Source organism: Ursus arctos, unplaced genomic scaffold (assembly GCF_023065955.2).
Source record: "Ursus arctos isolate Adak ecotype North America unplaced genomic scaffold, UrsArc2.0 scaffold_3, whole genome shotgun sequence".
NCBI lineage: Eukaryota > Metazoa > Chordata > Mammalia > Carnivora > Ursidae > Ursus > Ursus arctos.
The window spans coordinates 57,298,090-57,314,884 of NW_026622985.1; the positions used below are offsets into that span (position 1 = coordinate 57,298,090).

The 16,795-nt window shown below is 40.6% G+C and overlaps 1 long non-coding RNA gene across 1 annotated transcript in view; it reads right to left on the reverse strand.

Annotated features, from left to right (window-relative positions):
• Window positions 1-410: 410 nt before the first annotated feature.
• The window catches only part of LOC123001858 (uncharacterized), a 73,095-nt gene continuing 56,710 nt past the window's right edge, over window positions 411-16,795 (reverse strand). The window contains exons 4-6 of the long non-coding RNA XR_006411153.3: window positions 5,768-6,199; window positions 4,813-4,937; window positions 411-768 (exon numbers count right to left, since the gene is read on the reverse strand). This is a non-coding gene — a long non-coding RNA (uncharacterized LOC123001858). The remainder of the gene's footprint in view (window positions 769-4,812; window positions 4,938-5,767; window positions 6,200-16,795) is intronic.

Consider the following 16,795-nt stretch of genomic DNA (forward strand, 5'->3'; position numbering starts at 1 on the left):
TCCATGTTTGCATTCTCTGCTTCTCCATATTGAAAATGTCTCAGTCCTTTGAAAATGTCATGCATATTCTACCCTTTGGATATTTCTTCCTGCTTCAAGATTTCTTCTGAGAATATTCTTGACCTTCTTTTTGTGGCTAACTCATACTGTTTTGATATCAGTTTATCCAGAGAGTCTTGTGTGACCCCCCCAGCCTCTCCTTATGCTCCCGATAAATCCATGCTTCTGTGACAGCCTGTCCTTTCCCATCACATCCCCCCCACCCCACCCCATCTCCTAATTGTTGATCTGTCTAAACCGCATCACTACCCTTCACCTCTGTAAGCCCATGGCCCCTGCCTCATTCATGCACTACTGTACCCCGGGGGCCCAGCAGTGCTAAGCACATAATGGCTGCTTAACAAATGTTACCTATTCTCACCATTGTCACCACAATGATTGAATAAACTCATGGCTTACATAAAACGCTCAGCATGAGGTATAGTTGGTAGTAGCAAATAAGAGTTTTGACTACTTAATATTTTTCCTCATTTTTTTTCACCAAAATTTAATATTTCTGAGCACATCTATTATAAAAGAACTCAAGGCAAAACACAATCACATCTCTTTGGTATCTTATCATAAAATAACAAGTAATAACAATAGAAAATACTTAGCATCCACATGTAGACATGGATGTTCTGGCGCCATTTTCTCCCCAAATTCACCGATGTTCTGGAGGAGGAGCAAAACACTTACTGGGAGCTCTCTTGTACTTGTTGACTCAATCTAGTAAAGGTCAAAGATTATTTTATGTATTTAAAAAATTCTTTCTGTGAACAAATCATTTAAACTTCAACCACACCTTAACTATCCCAAGAACAGAAACATTCTTAGTTGATAAACAGCTGGTAACAGGCATCCTTATCTTCCCTAATTCTCTTCTTTGAAATAGCATTGAATGGCAAAGGTCTTATTATAAGGACTGTTCCTCCTTCTATAAAGTTGGGAGAGGCAAGTTAATGATGATTGAGTTTTAAGGTAATACAAGATCACATGCACTAAGGGACTCCATTTAAAATGACGACTCTCGGTAGTGCAATGGCTGGGTCATAGGGTAGCTCAATTTTTAACTTTTTAAGGGACCTCCACACTGTTTTCCAAAGTGGCTGTACCAACTTGCATTCGCACCAACAATGTAAGAGGGATCCCCTTTCTCCACATCCTCTCCAACAATTGTTGTTTCTTGCCTTGTCAATTTTTGCCATTCTAACTGGTGTAAGGTGGTATCTCAGTGTGGTTTTGATTTGAATTTCCCTGATGGCTAATGATTTTGAACATTTTTTCATGTGTCTGTTAGCCATTTGTATGTCTTCATTGGAAAAGTGTCTCTTCATATCTTCTGCCCATTTTTTGATTTAATGAACCATGAGAGACTATGGACTCTGGGAAACAAACTGAGGGCTTTAGAGGGGAGGATGGTGGGGGATCAGGATAGGCCGGTGATGGGTATTAAGGAGGGCACATATTGCATGGTGCACTGGGTGTTATATGCAAGTTATGAATCATGGAACTTTACATCAAAAACTTGGGATGTACTGTATGGTGACTAACATAACATAATAAAAGATTATTATAAAAAAATAAAAAATAAAATAAAATACCACTGCAAAAAATAAAAATAAAAAAAATAAAATGACGACTCTCTGAAGCAGAAAAAAAAATCAGCTAAATTGTTCAGCAAAATCTTATTCCCTTTAGACTAATTCTAGAAATATACTTAAGACAAATAACTTTGTTTCTATGGGGGATAAAAACTTGAAAAGACTATTAAGTGTCCTTCTAGATAAATTTTAGAAGGAATTGTTGATTTTGGATTCACAGTGAATGTCATAGAGGTTTTTTTCCTAATTAGCAAAATTAAATGAGACCAATGCATCACAAAAAGACATTTCTATATAAAACTCAATTTAGCTTCTTTCACAAGAAAAAAAATAACATGTTGAAAATTAATACTGTATTTTTTATTAATTTGATTCCATGAAGTAAGGTTACGCAGATACGTGGTCTTGTTCTCTCATACCTGGCATCCTAAGCAATTAAAATATTTGTACGGTAAAATCTTAACCTCGGTATTTCAGTACTCCCAGGAAACATTACTTATCAAAGCTGTATAGTTGTAGAGACGTCCCAATGTAATAAACTGTAAGTTAAGAAAAGTCAGAATATACAAAGCAGATGACTATGGACAGAAATTATTTTTTTATTACCAAAATACCCTACCAAAAGATTTGCCAACAATAGTCTTGAACTCAGAAATAAGCGTTTGTATCAGTGTTTGTAAGTGCAGAGAAAATGAAGGGGAAAGACTGAAGATTTGAAATAAAATTGAAGGTTAATTTATAAGCAAATAAAAATGGTCTAACTTTACAATGTAAACTGATGGGAAAATATGATTTGCTTTGCCAAACACTGATTTATACAGGAGATAGTATAAAATCTAATAAATGGAAACATGCAATTTTTACTTAGCAGATTATATATTTGGAAGATTTTGCCTCTCAAAAAAAGAAACAACTTTAGTCAGGGTAAACTATAAACAGACTAGACAACATTAGCTAAATTGGTGCCTAAAAATGTCACCAATGTTAATTAAGCTAATCGTTCATTTCTACCTTATCTCATTTCACAAAGAGTGTTGAAAGGCTTATAAAAATAACAAAAAACAGTAAATATTTAGACACCCAAAGCAAAAGAAATCATAACTTTATAGTAAGATACCTAATAAATATTTTAATAAATGTTTTTAAACTTAAAATTTTAAACTTAATAAACATTTTCTGGTATATTTGGTAACTGATTACCAAGAAGAAGAAGAAAAGCCTATAATCTCCAGGACAGAAATGTGGGGGTGAGCTGCTTGGGAGGAGTGGGAAACATTTGTACACTCCCTTAAATATCTCTAGAATAACTAAAAAACATGATCCCAATTAACTCGGCTTGCCACACACAATTTCTCGTATGGTAAAATATAAGTAATACTATACCTCTGAATTAAATAGAAAAACATCTCTCTCATTGCTTAAAATGCTGGGCATAGTTTAAAAGAATATTATTTGATAGGATATTGCATTATTAACCTCCTTAAGGAACAGAGTTATCGAACTCTGGACACCCACGTATCTTGATTTGGCTTAAGAATGGGGACCATATCTTGTTTTCTATGGGCCCAACACAGTAGGGCCTCAATAATATTTGTTGATTGCATGATTTAATAAATTAACAATATTTATGATCTCTGAGGATGATATGGAGGAAAACTAACATCTTTAGCCAACTGAGACTGAACGAGACCATAGTTACATTGAATATGATGTGTTATGTTTGTTTATGCATTTTTCAGGGTCTAAAGCACATAGAAATCTTTCTCTAAAGTGAAGATAATCTAGAAAATTCCAATATTATCCTGAGGAGTCCAGCTAGAAGCATAGAGCCTAGATATTGTTCACCTAATAGGGAGATTTTACAATCTCCACTTCTGCAGATAAGGAGATCTAGGCCTAATTGAGTCACCTGCCTAATCGACACAGGTGATTAACATTATCAGGGGAAATAATACCCTGTCCAGGCTCTTTCCACCACACCGGCTGCTTTTATAATTTAATTAGGGAGAGGATCAAATAGGAAACAGTGACGACGTTGTCATAGTTTGTACTGTTTCTTCTTACTTGATTTCTTTCCTAAATTCAAGATGCATTGAAACTGGATCTGAGCATTGAAACTGGAAAACAGGGAGATGCTGGGAGCTCCTGGAAGCAACTGGGGCAGCAAGATAAATGAAACTGACCGACACCTTGCTTCACTCCCACATGGCAGCGGGAGGGGAGTGGATTTGGGAGGATTCAGGTTTGTCTTTGACAGGGCCAGTTGTTGTTGGTTAAGGATACTGTCTATGTTGACACAGCCGAAGAGATCTGGACAGAGTATTATGTCCAAAAGTCCATTTATCAACTAGATAACAAACTCTTGGACAGATTTCTGGCGTAAAAATGTTGCTTGGAATGTAGTCGTATTCCAAGTAAGTGCTTTTGCAGTAACATTCGCAAACCATTACAGCCCACGTGCGCTCACTCTTCCAACCAGTAGCTAAGCAACAGTACCAGCTGGTGCAAACAAGTCATCGCTGATCAAAATTAGTGCTAGCAAAACAAAAGATCAATTATAGACCACTAAGCCCTAACAAAAATGTACGTTATTGTATGGTAACAGTTTTCTCCAAGTATCATTTCTCACTAACTTATAGAGTTAAGTTTTTGGGGCCTTGGTGAATTTGGATAAGGCACTGCACAAATACACACACACATACACACACACACACACGCAAGCACACACACACACTATGTATATAAGCATACAGTTGGTTCTTGTTCGTCACAGTAGTTACAGTCTATAGAGTCACCATGACCATTGGATTAGCATGTATTGACCCATTGTTCCTTAGGGAAATGCAGGGGTAGGTTCCTATATGCTCTGGGCACAACACTTTCTTGAATTGATCAATGCATAACCTTGTTTTCTCTGTGATTCTGTTTAAAGACACTTTATTTAATATACACTGTTGCTTCGTTAATATTGAACTCACGGCCAACAGCACTAGTAGCTCGAGCTTACCTAACACGTGTATTTTCTCTGGAGGGCACGTCATCGCCCCACATATGTTCAGGAACACTAGACAGCATTTCAGATACTTGGAGGTCATTATAAACAGCAAAATCATCAACAGAAAACACATAAAAAGGCACAAAATAGACCATGAAAAGGACGCTTGCTTACCTACAAGAGCTGAAACAAGGAGCCAGCGCGTTGTCCTGTTCAGCCTCAGCTGGGAAGAAGGTGCATATCAGGTGACTCGAATTTTTCACTGCTCTCTGCCTACTTTGAATGACGGCTGAAGTGCCCTGAGTATGGATTTGGGGGTGACAAATAAAATTTAGCAAATAGGTGGATTCACAAATACAGATTCTGTGAATAATGAGAAACAACTGGACATGTAAACTACACGCATCCTTGTGTCTATGTCTGTATTCGCGTGGGCATTTCTCTGATGCTCAAGTAGGTTCAGACCAGTGTTGTTGGCAGTTGTGACTATTTGCAACCACAGTGTCGTTTCTAAAATGTAACAAGACCATGTTCTTCCTACATAGCAGGTTAAATACGCAGGTAACCCTGTGTTCAGTGGAGGGGGGCGGGGTGGGCAGCTCTAAATTTTCCAGCTTTCTTATTTCTGCAGAGTTAGAACGGTACCTTTTCTTGAGCCTTTCTGAACACCACCCTATTTCTTTTTGTTATGCTTGAATGACACAATACGAAGGTTCCTATTTTGTTGAAAATAGAAGGAAATTGGAAACTTGGAAACCTCCCCTATCTTTCTGGAGGAGGGAAGAGTGTGAGCCTACAGCTTTGCCCTGGTCAAGAGCAAGCCGGCCTTTTGTGTTACTTGGCATGGATCCATGTAGAGAGGAAGGGGTATATAGACTTTAGACCTATTCCTTGCCTGGCTCTCTTATTTTCTGTGTGATCAGCATCTGTAAGATGAAAATAATAGTGTCCACATCATAGTGCTATGAGAAGTAGAAATCCTTTCTCTTAAGGCTTTGCATTTTGTTCTCATTATCATTAATAACAGCAACAATAATCATTGTCGTAGTAAACATGGAGAATATAGCAAATTCAGCCCCAAAAGAGATGCAAAGGCAATTTAACAAGATAAACATCTCGCCCATCATACCAGATTTGGGTCTGCTGATTTGAAAGTACAGCACAGCTGGTGTGTGTCCCTGGAGAACCTTTTCACGATAAGCTTGAGCGTGTGGGGGCGACTACTTTCTCCAACACTCTTGTGCGCCCATCACTCCGGGCTGTCCAAGCCGTCAGCTGTCCCCAGAGTGTTCATGGTTGCCCCACCCTCTGCAGAGCTCTGGTGTTCCAGGTCCACGGAAATGATTCCACAAGAGAGGGCTGATCTTAGCGGAGGGCCAGGCGTAGGAGTGCTCAGTGCCTGTGAGGCTTCTGTACCCTTTTGTCTGGCTTCACTCTTCTTGGTTTTGCTGTACCTTCTGCTCCCTCATCCCAGCCAGTGATTCTCATCGGCTACTGCTAAAGCATAAAGAATCGTAGAAAATTTTGAGGCTAACGCGCTGTGACAGGAAAAGGAAGTTGCCTGAAAAAAGATAGAAATCAGAACAGAAATGTATATGATAGACATATGTTAATACATAAATGACATATCTGGTATGTGTAATATATAGAGAGATCCAGACATTTTCTATAGACAGTTTTCAGGAAACAAAGGAGTAAAATTATTAAGGTCACATTAGAGAGATGGGAGAGATCCACAGAATCACCACAGCTTTACACAGCAGTGAGTTACCTAACACTTGAGATGACCAGAAAAGACCAGGTGGCAATCTGTCAGTGAAGCAGCAATGAGTGTTGGCTTGTTCTCTCATTGACCTGGTCATCAGTCACAGAGCCTCTGGGGGGTGGCGGTCACTGCGGGAGGCAGTGCAGTCTTCACTTCTGAGGAGCTCATTGCCCTAGGCATCATTCAGAAGATTTTTTTAGAGACTGCCCATATCTCCCAACTCAGGGATTCTAGAATTCTGTATCTCTACATTCAGGGCTGACATGTAGCAGGTATGATTTAGGCTATTAAAATATTGAAACCCTGTTGGCTACAAAAATACTAAAAGATTTCCATTCTTGTTGGTAAACAGCCACTGTGGCAGCAACAGGACTCTGGGGGCTCTAGTGTAGGAGTGGGAAAGCCTCACTGTTTTAAAGACTCTTTGCTGTTTATGCTCCTTACTTTAAGGGAGTAACTGCAGAATTTTTTCTTGGAAGTGATTTTTCTTTTTTAATGGGAACACGCTTTAGTAGCCTTTATACTTACACTTAATTTGGGAGGGAGTGGTTTGGAACAAGGCTAAAGTTTCTCTATGGAAAAAAGCTACCTTCCTTCGATAGTGATGCATATTTGTTGTGCTGTGGGCTCTTGGGGTTCCCCCAACTGGGTAAGAGGTAGCATAGGGGGACCAAGGAGTGGGGACTCAGTGAGAGACAAAGATGGGAGAAGAGGCTCTGGTTCACAGGAAGCAGATGCCAGTGACTTGCAGAAAGGCTCACCCGGGCCGGGAAGGAGGCGGTATTTGTGATGGTCATATGCTGCCTTCCGCCTGTTTTCCTTTCCTGCATGCAAAGCCCCCATGCAAACCTCCAAACTTCAGTCAAGTCCATTAGGCCAACAGCCTCTCTTAGGGATTCCTGGGAGATTAGGAAGGGACTGGGGAGAGAAGTCTTCAGTTTGCATGATGGCAAGGACTCTGGGGGTAACCAAAGGGAAATCAGGAGCTGCTGAGCAAAACAAGACGGAAATGAGAGACAAGCAGAAGCTCTAGGGAAGAACATCTAAGATGAGGGCTGAGGTGCTGTGTTTGGGTTTGAATGGCTGGAAAAGGTGTGGAAACTTGACAGAGTCCCCTTTTCTTGGTAAATATCAAATTGTAATAACCTTTAATAACTTATTTAGAAGGTCACCTGTTGTACATAACTACCGTCTTACATAAAATGAAATCTTCGGGAAGAATGTATCCATCACCCACAAATACCAAAGCCATAACCCAAATCAAAAGACTTGCTTTTGTTCATATTGGCCAGTGGCCATCAAAAGACTCTTAGGGCCCCTGAGGGCAGCGTGGACCCACTGGACTCTAGGGGGACCGCCAGCTGCCTGTTTTCTCCTCACCCCGTGGTCTTACAGACAGTTCCATCCTGACTTAAGGAGCCATTGTGTTAACATATCTCAGGGGCTGACCACCAGTGCCCTTGAGACACAGAACAGTACAGCTGTTAGAGGTCAGTCCTAATCACTACATAAGGAACTGCGCTTTACAGTAATTCTGGAAAATATTAAAATTTACAGAGAAAGTTTTAACATTACCTATAGTTTTACCTCCTCAAATCACATTAATATATGTGTGTATTTCCATCCCCCTTTTTACGATGCATTAAAAAAAACATATGATCCAACCATATAGCAAATGTTTCCATCATTAAAAATCCTTTGAAAATATAATTTGTACTGAGTATATAATATTTCTGTGTGAAATTTACTAAAGGGGCACCTGGGTGGCTCAGTCAGTTAAGCGTCTGCCTTCGGCTCAGGTCGTGATCCCAGGGTCCTGGGATCGAGGCCCCAGGATCCCTCTCTCTCTGCTGCTCCCTTGGCTTGTGCTCTCTCTTGGGCTTTCTCTCTCAAAAAAAATAAATATGAAAGAAAGAAAGAAAGAAAGAAAAAAAGAAAGAAAGAAAGAAAGAAAGAAAGAAAGAGAGAGAGAGAGAAAGAAAGGAAGAAAGAGAGAGAGAGAGAGAAAGAAAGAAAGAAAGGAAGGAAGGAAGGAAGGAAGGAAGGAAGGAAGGAAGGAAGGAAGGAAAACAAATTTACTAAACGTATTAAGCAATTTAGTTATTTCCAAGTTTTTGCTGCTATAAACACACTCAAAAGAAAAATGGGAAAATGCCATGAACCAGGAGCTCATAGAATTTGAAGTACAAATGTTCTACAAACATGAAAAAATATCTCAAATTATTAATATTAAAGAATGGCAAATTGAATACGATAAGATATTATTTTTCCTTGTAAAGTGAAAAACATTTAAAACACTTGATAACCCCTCACATTGGTAAGGACACAGAGAAATAAACATTCTCAAAAATAGCATCTTCTGGGGCATTATGACAATTGCAGTATTATTTGTAACATAGAAAACTGGAAACAACCCACATGTCCATTAATAGAGGATTAATTCGATAAATTATAGTATGTTAATACAAAGAAATATGGAGTCTTTGGAAAGAATGAGATAGATTTTAAGATTACACACATGCCAACATGAAAGATGTCCAGAATGTATTGATGTTTTATAAAGTTAAAAATTAAAATGATATTGCAAAATATTTGTACTCTATACACATACTCTGTTTAGTGTGGGGGACGAATTAGTTTCTGGGAATGGGAGCTCCCGCTGAATCAGCCAGTTATGTAGGTCATTATAGTCCTGCACTTTAGGGGGTTGCATTCTTACATTCAACGCTGGCAACTCTTTCTCCCTGCTCTTTAAATTCCTTGAAATAGTTGCACGATTCCAGCTACAATTTATGTAATTGGAGGCCCATTCTTCCAGGCCAAGATGTTGTTTATGATGACCTTCATAATGTCAAAGTGTTCCCACAGATTACCTATTAATCTTTATCCTCTGTTTCCTAGACCACTGTCATTAAAAGTACCAAGAAGGTTCAACACTTTGATTTTAACTTCTAGCGCAAATCTTTTGTTTCTTTGGACCAGATGCAGCACCATAGATACCAGCAAATGTTTCAGGATTTACTGTAAGTGTTAAGCTCCAGTCAACTTTTGCTAGCCAAGAGGAGGTTAAAGTTTCTTCCAGAATTCAAAACAAATAGTAGAACGAGAAGCCACAGGAGCACAAATAACATGGATTGCATAACAACCTGTAAGATACCTGTGGAACGCTCACTGGCTAAGGGCAGTTGCAATATGGAACAGAAACCCTCATTGGCCAAAAACGTGTAATTGAATCTGCTCTGCTGGCTCTCATTAGGGTGAGAAGAGGACACAGTATAGAGAAAATAGAAAAAATATGGCAGTAAACTGTAATAGTATGCTAAATGAATATATATCTTGGATAATATTCCAGAGACAAAAGATGGTATTTCAAAGCATCATCATTTAGGTGCATTAAATGAGATGCTTCTATAAGCCCATGTTTGTAAGAAGAAAAAGTATTGCATTAGTAATAATGCTAATATATGCAAAGAAAACTATTTGGAGGAAATTACAGCAACGAATTAGCAATGTTTACTTCCAGAATATGGGAATATGAGACACTTACAGTTTTTTCATTATACATGATGTATGTGCATGCCTGTCAGGACCATATCATTTCTGTATTCATGAAGAAAAAAGTTATTGCAGTGGAATGAATCAGATTCATCAGTTTGACTTCTGCTGCACTAAATATCAATAAACAATAGAATTCTTAGAATTTTGAGGTTGTGAGTTAAAAAAATGTGTATCTAGACAAGTTGTCATTGGTCTAGAAAAGCAATAGATATGCAAGAATTCAGAAAATGTCTCAACTGAAACAATTCTTTAAAAGTGACACTCTGAGAGATCACAGACTGAGAACTCAAGAACAGAAGCTCGTGATATCAAGAGGTTAGCGGTGACCTTTGAAGCCCATGAAATATATCATTGAATCTAAATAGTCATTGTACAAACCGGTTACAAACAAACACAAAGGCCTAAATCAATTCTTCGTAAAGAAGATACATAATTAAAAGTTTAATAACAACATCTTAGGTTCAAAATACCAGTATATATGAACAAATAAAACATGAGGGAGAAGAAGAAGAGATGAAATGAAATGGTGAAAAATGGCATGTCTTGATAGAGCCAGTGTCAAAAAGCTTCATTTCAGTAAGGAAGTTAGTAATTCAAGAGATATAAATCAAGTAATATTGCTACAACTGCTAAAATTCGAAGATGCTAGAATAGATAAGAACAAGCAAGTTTGTAGAGTAAAATGACCATAAAGAACAAAGAAGTATTAAAGAAAAGCATAAAACAGTATGATAGAAATAAAAGAAACCTGGATAATTGCAACAATAAATATAAATGAATTCGATTTCTACATTAAATAACAAAAACTGTTAGCTTGAATTTTTTTTTTTTAAGGGAGAGAGAAAGTGCAAGTAGCAAAGGGAGAGAGAGACTCTTAAGCAGACTCAGCAGCGCAGAGCCCCACGCAGGGCTCAATCTCACGACCCTGAGCTCATGACCTGAGCCAAAATCAAGAGTCAGATGCTTAACCGACTCAGCCACCCAGGCACCCTGACAAAAATTATCAGTTTGAGTTTTTAAATGCAATCACAGTTACTGCTTCTAAGAGACTCAGAACAAAATGACACAGAAGAAAGACACTTTTCTAAAATGAAGTTAACAGTATAGAGGAGGCAATATTGTGGGTACTGGCTGATGTTCATAGCCCCTGCCAAATTTCTCACACATTCTATATATTTTTGTTGTGTGGCTCTGCCGCCTCTCTGGCTATCTGGCTTTATCTTGACTCCTGTTCATCAGGTAATAATTGTGCAATAGAGAGATGGCTGCCTGAGGTTTTCCTTGGTAAAGACTGTTTTTCTGAGTTGGAGGGCAAAAAGATGGGACCCTACCCAAAGAAACTTCCTGCTTCATTTAAGACAGCAGAGCTCCAAGAGCCTTGTAGTTATTTTGGCCATTCTGGCAATACTGAGACCAGTATGCTTAGTTTGGGGTCATTTTCTAAGTTTTTTATTTTTTATTTTTATTTTTATTTTTTTGTCTGAGTTCCAAATTTCTTTCTTTGAAGGCTGGGACAAATAAGAGAACTTAAGTGGATGTTTCAGGATGGTCATTTCCCAAGTTTAACATGTAATGGAGCCAGGTAGCATCAAGGATTTCTAGGCATTTTAAATCAACAGTTCTTTTCCTTTGCTTGGAAAGCGGACTGACATCCTCTCATCTGACTTTGTTGTATGTGAACCCCACCCCCTGTCCCCACCCTCAGCCCCAGCAGCCTCAGTGTGCATTGGCATCTGTGGATCTAGCAGTCACAGATTAAAGATTGGTAGTTTCAGCCTTTCTTCAGCTATCCCAATGGTACATGACATATAGAAAGCTATCATTTGACTGGGGCACAAATGGGAATTGTCTGCTGCCAGGCTGGTGCGTGGGAGAACTAACACAGCTACTGAACGAACTGGGTAAGTGCCCAGCACTCACATCCCCGTGACTTTGTCGTCTCCTACTCACTAATGCACACCCAGCATTTCTGCTGCAACGACCTTTTAAATTGCTTTTCTTCACGGAAAAAGAAACTGCCATTAAGTGAGAGAAAAATTTTAGTGATAGTTGAAATGACCTGTGATATGAAGTATGCAAACAGAATATGTGAAGGAAACAAACTGCATGAGAAAAGTAGCCTGCATAAACACCTTTGCATGTGCAAAGTTAGGTATTACAGAAAACGTCGGGCCCAGCTAAACACCAAGGGCCCACGACGGTGGGTAGCAAAGATCAGTTAAGTTCCTGACTTGTTATTTTAAGTGGAGGATATGGGAGCTGTATAAACATCTTGATCCAGTTCCACAGTTGAGGAACTAAGGTTGTAGAAAATAACATGTGAACTGAGCAGTTTTTACCATTATTCTCACAGCTACCAATTCCTGAGCCCTTGCTAAGTCCACGGCATGTATTAAACCCATTCTATCACCTAATCCTCAAAATACATCTGTCGGGTCTGTATGATTATCTGCAGTTACACATAAAGAAACAAAGCCTCAAGCAAGTTAAGTGTCTTTCCAAGGCCACCCAGCCTGACAGGAGCAGAGTGGAAATTTGAGCTGTTCTAACGATGACGCCTCATCGCCTCCCTCCGGGGTACTAACAAGGCCCCTTAAACTATACTCCTCCTTACTTATGGGAAAAATCTATAATGGGGGCTCTATTTTGTCTGTAGGTCCAAAAAGAGTAGAGTAACATGTAGTGCTTCCTACGAGTAAAGTAGTTCGTCCTACTCAGGCTGCTTTGCAACAGACCAAGAGAAGGAACCAGGTGACAACAGCCAGGAATGATACTGCCCTGCAGTGCTGGATTATACACAGAACAAAATCTTTTACTCTCCCTTATCAGAGGTTGAGAATTATAGAGCTGGAGGCAAATTTAGAGGTCCTCAGATAAAAACCATTTCATTTTATGGGTGAGAAAACTCGGGGACAGAAATATGAAGGAGCAGTTCCAAAGCCGCAAGACTGTTAGCGAAACAACCAAGACTAGAATTCAGACCCCCTGACTCTCACCGGGACTTATCCCACAGTCCCATGTGAACAGCTGTGAAAAGCAACTCCTTGCTCTGTTCTACCTTTGATGTTTTCATAAAATCTGTGTGTCAAGTTAAGAGCTAATCGGTTAATTCTTCTTTGCGTTTAGGGAGCAACATTCTACCAGGACAACTTTCCAATCTCAGAAGAAGTAAATGAAAGCCATCTAAATTGAATGCACTATTTAAAATGAGACATGTGTAGAAGAAAAAGAAACGTCTTATAAAACTCTGTGAAGGAGCACACGCCTATAGCACACAGGGTGACTCAGAGGGCGTGGTGAGGGAGCAGAAACAGAAAACTGATAATCACCGGGCAAGCCAAACAAAGCGAATGCCATGGAATCTCTATTCTTCTTGCTCAGGGACAAAGGCTAATGGGCATCTGGTGCTCGGAAGCTGGTATTACACCCCCTGCAAGGAAGAGGTCATGAACAGAAGAGCTGAGTACACGATGCTGAGCCCATTGTGCTCACACCCTCCGCCACCCTCCTCTCCACCCCTTGGCCCTGCTTTGGTGTAGGCCTGAGCTCTCTCAGTTGGAAATGGCCTCCGTGCCACATCATTGACAGCAGGTAGGGATTTGTCAGATTCATGCTGATTTGTCAGGTCAAGCCAGGTGGTTAATACCTCTCCATATCTTACAGGGCAAAGTCCAAGCTCTTTAGCTTAGACCTGAAGTCATCCAGACCCCGGCCAGGCTCATGGACCTCCCGTTTTCCCCACCATGAGTCCCCATCCTATTGGTTGGTCTTCTTGGTGTGTTAGTTCTCCCAAGCACCAACCAAATATGCATTACACATTCCTACCCTTACTCCCGTTACCTGAAATCCTCATTCCTTTCTCTCCCCCTTCTCCATGTTTCTCTGCCCTTCCTAAACCACCAGACCCTTCATGGTGCTTTCCTTGAGTATCCTAGTACACCATGTTAGTGACTCTTGGGGCTGCCGCTGCTGGTGGAAACAGATAAGACACATTGCGAGTCCCTACACCAGATACTGTCCTGAGCGCTTCCCCTGGATTATCCCATTAATTTACACAACAATGCCATGTGGTAAGCATTGATTTCTTGGTGGTGAGTGGTAGGAACTCAACTCCAACTGGATTAACACATGAAAAAGTTGTCTCACTAAGTGAAAAGTCTGGGGACAGAAATGGCTCCAGTGATGTGACCAGGAACTAACCAGGCTTTCTTCATGTCTTGCCTCAGCTTCTACAGAGTGGCTCCTTTGCAAGCCCTGAGAGGCATGCAGAGCTTCAGGCTCTCATCTCTCAACACCCAGTCACGCGGAAGGCAGCGGGAAGCTTTACCAGAATGTTCTTCCAAGGTCTACTGCCTCCACGCTACGAAGAGGTGATTTGGCCATCTCTGAGCCAATCGTTGTGACCAGAGGAACGGGATTTGAGCCTGACTTTGCCCAGTCTCCCATATCCCTGGCCACCCCCTCTAAGCACACAGGCCAAAATTAGGGAAGAAATGCATGTGTGAAAGGAAATAGAGTCACCGGGAAGCCAAAAACCACACATGTCACATGGGAGTCCCATGAAACATTTTGACAGTGAAAAAAATTTCTGCACATTAAAAATAAAATGGATCCCGCTTATCTAGACAACATGGGAAATATCTTTAGTAGTATGTCTGAATGACAGAAAATGATTTGGAGGTTAGCCATCAGCAAGTATTTTCTGAAGACTATCTTTGGTTGGACCAAAATGTAAAAACCATGAACTCACTTTCCAAGTCAACTCACAAAGCATTGTTTGAAATCCGCTAACATAAGATTGCATTTTATTGTTGGAACTAATGCAAAAATGGACTTAAAATGTGCTCATTTTTCTCAAAGACTTATTAGACTGGTCATCTGAGTACGTTTGCTGTTATTAGTTCCGCCTGACTCAGATATCGTGGTAGCCAAGTGCCTGCTGAGCATATATTCTCATATGGAGCATGGTACTTAGCATATGGTGGTCGCAAAGCAAATTGACATGCCTGGGTTTTGTTGCTTAGTCTTGCCATGAGATAGCAACTCTTTCTTTGCTTCTTGAGTGAGCTTTAGCTTCTAGCTAACTCGGCGCGATAGCAGTTCTCAAGCCAGTTTGTATCTCACGGTATAATTTCTTGTCTCTGCCTTGCAAATTGCCTTTCAAAATCAATAGCAAATTGACATCTGTAAGAAAGCATACAAATTAATTCACATGTTCATGGTCTGGTCTATTCTCTAAGCCTCCTTTTGAAATATTGCAGAAATGCAATAGAAGTTTCCTACGTTGTAGTAATAGAACACTAATAGGTCTGTGTCAGACGCTGGACTGAGTCTTTTATATTATCTCATCTGCTTCTTACAGGTGCTCTGTGAGGCATGAAAATAACTTGGCTGCATTTAACAGATGAAGGAACTGAGGTTCGGCAAGATTGTCAAAGTCAGTTACCCAAGGCCACTGGGCCAAGATTCAAACCCAGACAGTTTGCCTTCAAGCTCCTTAACAAACATTCTAGAAACTGTGTTAGTGACAGCTCAGCAGGCTTTCTCAATAATGACCATGCACTACAATAATAATAACATCAGTACCCTGGTGAGGATAACGGTGAAGGAAAGAAGCACTTCGATTATTCATGCACTGGCACAGGGAGGCATGTTTCCCCCCAACCTCAGGAGAATAGGTACTTCATGCACTTAGACTGAGTCAATTGCAAATATTTAGATTCACATTCTCAAAGTGGCAAGTTCCCAGTTTGGCTGCCTTTTAGTTTTCCCCCTCTGAGGACCACACAGTAAATGCCAAGCCCTCCTCCCCTCTCCCAGCCCAACACAGAGGAGGTGAATTCTGCAAAGGTTGGCATCAAAGGCAGGAATGTTTACATCTCTCCTTAAATGGTTGCTGCCTCCTTCCTAATGCCCTCCTTGCAGCCCCAGATTCAGATAAAGTGGGCGGGATGTGGGTAAGGAAGGCTGGGCAGCCTGCCACAGCTAGGCCTGTTTTTCTTGTTTTTGAGAAACAAGGCGCCATCAGAAAGGACTCTACGGGTCATCTGGGAGACCCTCTTGCTCAGTGTAGGACCCCTACCCACCCATCCCCAGCATCTAAACAGGTCAGTATTTAATGTGTGCCTGACTCCTCCGAGTGACAAGCAGTTCACTGTCTTGAAGAATTAACCCAGAGCCTTCCTGAACATCTGAGTGAAAAACCTCAATGATGGGTACCTTCCCTCGTATCCAAACCTCTCAGTAGCCCTGAGCTATGTTCCTCCTTATCCTACTTCTGCAACTCAGGGAGAGGACACCTTTGAGAAGAAGAAGGTAAGTGGGTGTGGTGCCAGTCTCCGCCCAGGTTTTATGTATCTCTGGCATTTAGAACCTGGGCAGCCAGGAACATTCACTTGCTCCGTGGACACAGCCCTTAAAGCCCTTGGTTTACAGAGGAAAGGACGGATCTCTTGGCTTCAACAGGAGACACAGAAATAAAGCCCTCCCCTTTTTAGTCAAATATTAACTCACTTCCCCTTTCCTTCTCCCAGGCTCAGGTAAACATTGAGGAAATGGGATGGTGGTGAATTCCCAGGCACTTTTAAGTGGTTGCTCCAGGATTCTCTAAATTAGCGCCATCTGCTGGTTTGCTGGAGTACAACTGATCTGCTACCCAAGTTTCTCCCCAGTGTCAAGAGCAGTAGGAGGTCGAGAAGATTAAGGTGGTGCTCACTCGCTGTGCAGCCGGCACTGTGCTGGGCAAGATAACGTTCATCATTGTCTTGTTTAATCCTCACAACTCTGTGTTGGAGGTGGTATAATCTCTCTGAATGAAGCTCCAAGGGATTAAGC